Here is an 8928-nt window from a genome sequence, read left to right as displayed (position 1 = left end):
TGTCGTATTAATGTGGAACTAATGTGCACTCTGGTTTTTTCTTGCAGATACAGACACAGACCTACAGACAAGACGGGAGGGGTCCAGACCGCCACTGCGCAGACTCCACAGCTCACCAGTTAAGTAGACCTTAATGTTAGTGGACCCTTTTTCCAAAATTTCCAAGACAAGACCAGTATCAATCTGCAGTACCACAATTTCCCGAGAAATACGAGAAAGACGTAATATCCCCAAAACACGATTTTTAATTGTGTTATAGGTGTTTTTAATTTGTTTTTACTTCTTTTTACAATAATAAAGAATACTAATAAGAGATATTACTCGTTTTTATTCAATAAAAAAGCAACTTCAGGTCAAAAATTCGATTTGTATGTCTTGTATGCAAAATCCTTGTTGAACACAATATGGCGGACATTCTAAACGTAGACAACTTAAGAAAATCTAAGTATTAAAAGAACTGACAGAAGAGAAAAGTATCAAATGTACTGAAAGAATAGATTCTTTTAAAACAAACAAAAATTTTAAACATTCATATAAAAACTTTACTATAGTACTTTGCTTTCAAGTCGAGTTACAAAATATAACGTCCGCCATATTGTTTTCAACAAAGAACTTGCATATAAGTAACAAGACATAAAAATCGATTTTCTGAAGATTGCGTGTACTTTTATTAATTACGAACAACATAAACCTTAATCATTGTATGCTTTTACACTAATTTAAGCAAAAAAACACATATAATACCATTAAAAATCCTGTTCTCGGGATATATTATCTTGTTTTCGGGATATTTCGTTTTTCTCTGGAAATCGTGGTACCCATCAATCTGTATGAATGTTTTTGCAGTGGTTTAAAAATTGATTGTACTTTGTTATCGCTTATTATTTGTGATCATTCACCTTGTAAGAAATAATACCTGAGTAGACAAGAAACTTTTAGCAGAGGACTGCATTTTAAAATATAATATTCATAAAACTTACCATTATTAGCTGCTATAACAATATCATCTTTGTAATCCACAATGAAATCCAATGTATCTGAACACACATTTGATTTTAATCCACATTGAAATTGAATATAGCTGAACACACATTTGATTTTTATCCACAATGAAATCGAATATATCTGAACACACATTTGATTCTAATCCACAATGAAATCGAATATAGCTGAACATATATTTGATTTTAATCCACAATGAAATCCAATATAGCTGAACATACATTTGATTTTAATCCACAATGGAATCGAATATATATCTGAACACACATTTGATTTTAATCCGCAATGAAATCGAATATAGCTGAACACACATTTGATTTTAATCCACAATTTGATTTAATCAACAATGAAATGGAATATATCTGAACACACATTTGATTTTAATCCACACTAGTTTGAAGCAACACAATCACTAATAATGGCATCACTTTCTTCGGGTTTTTTTTGCACTAAGAATATACTTCCATTGTCTTTATCTATTTTGAAACACAAAACGCATGTAAAGGTATTTACTGAAAATATTGAGGAGAATTATAGTCCTTGCACAGGCTGATATATACATGGTGCTCTGGAAGGGTAAGCAGATCCTGCTCCACATGTGGCACCTGTCATGTTGCTCATGTTATAACAAATCCGGTAAATAATCTTATTGGGATTGTTGTTACGCTAAAACAGTTATTTCAAAACAGTCAACCGGGGGTCTCATTGGGGGGGTCCTGATCCCGGATCCCGCTTACTGTTTTGTCAGATTCCCGTATCCCACTTACACCATGTACGTAAGCAATTCTTATTTTTTTGTCATTTCCCGGGTCCTGCAAGACCTCATTTCCCGTTTTCACACCACAATAATTTGACTTTTACGTGTCACGCTTCCAAAAAATCAGCAATCCCGCGTCACACTTAGACCCCAATGAGACCCACTCAACAAACTGGTGATGGAATCTGTAAAATTTACAAAAGAATGTTTTTATTTATTATTTATAATTTATAAGGCAGCAACCATTTGATTTTCTGGGGGGGGCTTTGTTTTTTTTTTTCTGGACAAATTTTTTTTTTCGCCTGCTGCGAAAAACAATCTATTTTTTTCGCAAAAAGTGGAAAACAATTTTTTTCTTTCAATTTTAGCATTACATATAGTGGCAGTTGAGGGTGAAACAAAGAATGAAACAGAATCAAAAACAAATTATTTTTTTCTCCAATAACTGGGAACAAACTTTTTTCCAAAAAAAAACATAGCCCCCCCAGAAAATCAAATGGTTGCTGCCTAAGTATCTTTGGTATTCAGTTTCAGTTCCTACAAACAGTCATAGAGCAAATAGTATAGCTAGGGTATATAATGCAGGCTCGGATCCACTGAGGGGGGGTTCCGGGGGTTGGAACCCCCCTTTTTTTGGACAATCAACGCATTTGAATGGGGACATGTAATTGGAACCCCCTCTTTGTCTTGGGTTAGAAACCCCCTTTTAAAATGGCTGGATCCGCCCCTGCAATGATGATCTTAGTATAGTGGTTCAAGGTTACAGGCTTAAAATTAGACAAACTGGTACTTAATTGTTTTCTGCATCCTGGCAGAAAAAAAATATTATTGAAGAGGGTGAAATATTTAATAATTCTATTTGTTTCACATATGCTATTTAATCTCAATTTTATCTATGAACTGTTCTAGACAATGCATGATGCTCTATCCAAAAAAAAAGGAATAATATTATGTATTAAACATCTCTTTGGTGAAATACATGATTAAAGTATTTGAAATATTTTTCAGAATTTATTCACACAATAGCTGACCAATAATTATACTATAGCTGACAATCAGCTGCTCTTTGTGCTGAAAAGGGTACATGCAGAATCGATGGAGATGAAGTGAAAAATTGTTTGGATGAATTGCTACCTTCAGCTGAAATGTTATTAAATCTCAATAATCAGGCAGCAGCCAAACCATAGGAGGGCTGGTTTACAGTAGAAAGTATATTAAGAATACTTGAAGGTATAAAACTACTATCACTTTGTGATATTTTATGCATATTCTATAGTCAGAAATTTTGGTACATATTGTTATGTATAAAAAATTTCAGAAGTCATTTAAGGAGGCTCCTGGGTACAAAAATTTTAACAAAAAATTAGACCTTTATTTTATCATTACAAGTTTTAGTTATTACTTTATGATATGGTACAAAAAGCAGCGCAAAAATATGATTCAAATGTTTGTATCATTGAAAAAGCTCCAAATTATCTCCCTTTGGTGCAAAAATGCAATTGTTTGGCATTAAATTTGAAATATCTTTTTTAACTCATCAGTGACCTATATTTATTATGCCCCACCTAAGATGGTAGAGGGGCATTATGTTTTTTATGCCCCACCTATGATACCACCTACGATAGTAGAGGGGCATTATGTTTTCTGGTCTGTGCCTCTGTTCATTCGTTCCGCTTCAGCTTTAAGTTTTCGGTCGAGGAAGTTTTTGATGAAGTTGAAGTCCAATCAATTTTAAACTTAGTACACATGTTCCCTATGATATGATCTTTCTAATTTTAATGTCAAATTATAGTATTGACCCCAATTTCATGGTCCACTGAACAAAGAAAAAGATAGTGTGAAGCCCAGGTTAAAGTTTTTGGTCAAGGTAGTTTTTGATGAAGTTGAAGTCCAATCAACTTGAAACTTAGTACGCATGTTAACTATGATATGATCTTTTTGATTTTAATGCTAAATTAAAGTATTGACCCCAATTTCACTGTCATGTTAACATGTAAAATGATAGTGCGAGTGGGGCATCTGGGTACTATGGACACATTCTTGTTTCATTATTGTTTTCAAATAAGCTGTACATAAACTAAATAATTGTTAAGTTTTTTATTTCGATATTACATCTATTTTTCCTATTAGGTCAACAGAAAAAAGGACATTTACAGAAATGTATGCTTCTTCCAAAGCCAGATTGTGAGCTTAAATGAACAGTGACCACATCTTTTTATTTCTTTTTTCTTTAAAGTATATGATAAAGTTCATTTATAGAAAAAATATAGAGAAATCCTATATTAGAAAAAAAATTCGATTCATACCCAGGAGCCCCCTTAAGAACTGTGAATGAACTTTTAGTATAGAGATGATATGGAAAAAATAATTTCTTTATCATTGCAAGGATCAAGATCTTTGATTGAAACTACCCATAAATAGTCTTCAATTATACTTCATTTGTTCTAATGGCTTATATACTTGAACATTTCATAATTATTATTTGTAGATCAATATTTGAAGCAAATAAAAAGGAAAGAGTTTCCATCCATTTCCATCCAATGTTTCACAAAAGAAAGGAAAAGGTATTTTATAACATGTTGACATCTTATCAGTTTCAGAAGCAACAGTAAATAAGACCCTATGAATTCATGTGAAAGAAATTTCACCTTTGTCAAACAGTTGAACCATAAATTGCAAAAGAATTTGTCAAACAATTAAGACTGTGTGACTTATAATGTAGTGACAGTCATTTAACCTATTTTTCATTTAATGAAGTGTTCTAAATGCATACTTTTTTTTTTATAATTATAGACATATCTGTTAACATAATTGACCCATAGTGCATTTCTTTTACACAATAAATTCAAATTAAAAAAATTGCACCTGCTCTTTCTCAAAAAGATTTTTACAGTGTAGTGTAATACCAGTGAGACAAATAATATCAAAATTATAGTAACTTCTACCAACTCTTCTAACAATTCTGTGTTAAGGGGGTGTGAAATTCAGTTTAACAGCTTCCGACGTGTTAAAATTTGACCTTTTTGAAATGGACGGAATCACAACTTAACATAAAAATTCAGCACCCAAATTTTTTTAACATGTGATTACATCCCCCTACTTTAAAAATATTTCATGCATATAATACCAAGAAATAAATTGGGAGAGTGTATCAAATAAAACATGCAAGTTATACCCTGTTTACACTAGGGACTATACAATGAAAACCAAAGGACGAAAACTGTGTTCTAGGACCTTAACTCCTGTAGATATTTTTGGCTCATTTGCCATTTTTCCATATTTAGTTCTATATTTAATTGATTTTTGAGTATTTTATTTTTCATAGGTAAAAAAACTTTCAAGAAAAACTGTTCTCCAACCAAAGGTATAGAAAGTGAAGGAAATAATAGGAGAAGGAAACGGGACGTACGTACCAGATCTTGAAGACAACATTTGTAATGATGAGGATGACACTATTACTTTATCTCCTGATGTACTAATGGAAACCATGCAAAGCTTGAGAGGAGAAATCATTGATTTCATTAAAATGTATGACCTTAAAAGGGGGGGGGGGGCAAGGGGGGTCCCAATAACAGCAAAACATTAAATTGATTTGGCTTATAACAGATAACAAAGAATTAAAATGGACAAAAACAGATAACAGTGAATGAAATATTAAAATGAGTCGGGTCCTTGACAAATCCAGTATTTCTTATTACGGGTATAATCCTTTGTAATGAATTCCATTTTCTATGAACATGGTTTTTAGAATTATGTATCTAGATATGTATTTGGTATATTCTTGTCAGTTCGTCATCAACATGTTGGACATTAACTCAAACACTCTTTAACCAATTTACATAAAACTTTAGGAAATTGATATGTCTATTGACGTGAGCTCCCTATCGTTTTTTATGAACCATATAATATACGGTTAACTGGTTGTAAGGACCTAGTCCTTAATTGAAATCCTTGTCAGATATTCCTAGCCATATGTTTTCCTTTTTGACATATTAAAAATTGTTCTAATTAAGTATGTTTGTACGGGAAACAAGGAACATTATCCTCATACAAAAAAATAAGATACTTCTAAATAAATGTTCCAAGAAAAAAAATGGAATGTATTACAAAGGATAATCATAAGATATACTGGAATTGTCCTGGACCTCACTTCTGTGATGGGTATATGTTAATGGAATCCTTCTCCGAATACGGGACCAACATATTAGTAGTGGTAGACCCCAATGTCCAATGAATGATCTTCAATTTCTACTGAAAATTTGGCTGTCAAAAAAATGCTAACATTCCAATTTTCAATAACAGTTAACAGCAAATACATTATCACAATAACAGAAAACAAAAAAACTAAAAGCCCAATAACAGCTAACAAAGAATAAGACAATAACAGCTAACAGCAAATATAATTTCAGAATAACAGATAACAAAGAATTAAAATGCCCCATAACAGCATAACAGCTAAACCCCTTGCCCCCCTCTTAAAAAAGTTCTGCCTCGAGTAGGAAATCCTATAAATATGGTGTTCAAATACCATGATGGAACTAGAAGTTTGAGCGATGATCAAAGAGACAGTATTACACAGTATTTATGTACTTTCCAAGAAGTTCGATTATTGTCTCATATTGATAATGTCAGTCTCATCCACAACCTCATTGAGTTTATTATCAAAAGAAAAACATAAAATGATCTTCATCAGAACAGTATGTATATCATTTGAATAGAGCAAAACACAATTCTCAGATTAAAGGAGTATTTAATTTGAGCACTTTTATATCATGAATGTATATGACTCATTTTGTTCTGCTGGGTGGCAGGCTAAATATCTTTTCTTAAAAAAGTTTACCTCATCTATTTCAAAGTTAAATGTTGTTCATCATTTCTGTTCCATATAACATGAGAATAAAATTGAGAATGGAAATGGGGAATGTGTCAAAGAGACATCAACCTGACCATAGATAAACAACAGCAGAAGGTCACCAATTAATAGGTCTTCAATGTAGCAAGAAATTCATGCACCCGGAGGCGTCCTACAGCTGGCCCCTAAACAAATATATTCTTCCATACTCCATGACATAAGAACCATTCTTCCAGGTGAAAATTTTATATGGTCATCAACTCCTGATCGAAATGGAGATTATATATTGATTTTTGTCTATTGTGCTGTTTATGACTTATGATCGTTGCATACTTTTTACAATTGACAATAACAAATGTTAGTATTAACTGTTTGGTATCATTTAACTAAAATTAATTTGGCTTGTTTAATTTTCATAAAAATTTGTCAAAGTATTTAATTTTACCCTTTTACAAGAATATAAAAATTTCAAAAACTTTGAACCAACTGTTTTGTCAGAAAAATTACACTGGTTGTATAGCAGTTTGACAAACACCAATTTTGATCATTGAGAAGCTTGATATTCCTTATACAACACAACTTTATTAAAACTTATAGCCGACTTTACAGAGTTATCTCCTTGTAGTGTTAGGTACCACCTTAAACAGACTTCATTGACCTATAATGGTTTACTTTTATAAATTGTTATTCAGATGGAGAGTTGTCTCATTGGCACTCACACCACATCTTCCTATATTCATTCTGATTAGTGTTTTTATTTATGTACGTTTTAAACATTTTTTTAAAATTTTAGATGGAAGCCTTAGTGATTTAAAGATGCCAACAAAACTAAAACGAAAAGAGAGGCCAAAAGGAAGCCAACAGACCGTAATTGGTTTACCAAAAAAAGAGAAAAGAACAAACTTGTTCCTTTCTTAAGAGAACAGTTGATAAAAAAGAAAGAGGTTTGTTATTTCACCTATCAATACTAAATTATGTTAGAAATTAGGCAATTGTATTCAAATATCCATTTTTGTTACTAAATCAAGATACTTTGTTCAATTTTAGCATTTCATATAGTGGCAGCTGAGTTTTTTTCTCAGGGTCAAAAACAAATGATTTTTTTCCTCCAAAAACTGGAAACAAACTTTTTTTTGGAAAAAAAAATCCATAGCCCAAACTTTTTTTGGAAAAAAAAATCCATAGCCCCCCCAAGAAAATCAAATGGTTGCTGCCTAAAAGTTAAAACAGACGTAGAAGACAACAAGCAAAAAGTTAAAATCACAAACAACAAGCCATCATGGCTTAATAACACGCTAAAGATAAAGCGATGTAGAATAATTGCCAATGAGACAACTATCCACCATTGTTCAAATAAAGTGGATAACAGCTTTTTGGTTTAATGCTTTGATTATCTTTGAAATGATATTACACTAATTCTTGAAATAGTTGTTGCAAAGATTGTTTACTCTCATTGAACCTCATGTTGCTTTTTGTATACGTATTGTGCATTATGTATAACTTACTTATTTTTTTTTCTTCAGAAATACTTAATTGGTTAGTTAGTGTAGATAGTTTAATGAAGGCATCAGGAGGGACATTACTGGATGAAGAAGATTTGGTTGGATTATCGGAGGACTAGTTACCTTACCGATGTTTAGATGATTATGTTGATTGGACAATTGTTCAAAAAATTTCACTTCATCTGCATGGTTGTATTTATTATCTATTGTAAAAGAAAAACAACAAAAGGGTGGATATACTCTTTGTACATACTGTAATGCTTTTATTTCTACAGAAATGATGATGCTGTTGAATACGACTCTTGTTTGTTATGGTGGCATATGAGTTGTGTAAAATTAAAGAGCAAGCCAAAAGTTAAGCATTGGTATTGCAAATCATGCAGGTAAAACTGAACTTATGTGTCAGTATGTACTAGAAGTTTTGTTTAGACAGCAACCATTTGATTTCCTAGGGGATTTTTTTTCTGGATAAGTCGAAAACATTTTTTTCTTTCAATTTTAGCATTACATATAGTGGCAGCTGAGGGTGTAACAAACAAAAAATAAAAAAAATCCATAGCCCCCCCCCCCCCTCCTCCCAGAAAATAGAAAATCAAATGGTTTCTGCCTTAACATGTATTAGTTATTATGTAGTATAAATTTTCTCAAATGTTTTGCAATGAGATAAACTGGGAATTTTTTGGTAGTTCAGAAGGTAGAACACATTGTATGTAGCTATAGATACATTATGATTTTGTTTGTTATATATTTATTGACTGTGACCTCATTTTCATGGTTCAGTGACTGGTTGAAAAAGATGTTTTTATCATGTGAAA

At 32.0% G+C, this 8928-nt stretch overlaps 1 long non-coding RNA gene across 2 annotated transcripts; it reads left to right on the top strand.

Annotated features, from left to right (window-relative positions):
* Positions 1-2380: 2380 nt before the first annotated feature.
* On the top strand, positions 2381-8562 carry LOC134713957 (uncharacterized). 2 transcript variants are annotated; one of them, XR_010106445.1, is made up of 5 exons: positions 2381-2989; positions 4248-4323; positions 5085-5287; positions 7405-7555; positions 8135-8562. It is a non-coding gene; the product is annotated as an uncharacterized LOC134713957 (long non-coding RNA). The 2 variants fall into 2 exon arrangements; XR_010106446.1 differs by lacking the exons at positions 2381-2989; positions 4248-4323; positions 5085-5287 and adding an exon at positions 6263-6456.
* The last annotated feature ends 366 nt before the right edge of the window (positions 8563-8928 follow it).

This window comes from Mytilus trossulus, chromosome 4 (genome assembly GCF_036588685.1).
Source record: "Mytilus trossulus isolate FHL-02 chromosome 4, PNRI_Mtr1.1.1.hap1, whole genome shotgun sequence".
NCBI classification, from domain to species: Eukaryota; Metazoa; Mollusca; class Bivalvia; order Mytilida; family Mytilidae; genus Mytilus; species Mytilus trossulus.
This window is presented reverse-complemented; position numbering and strand designations above follow the sequence as displayed.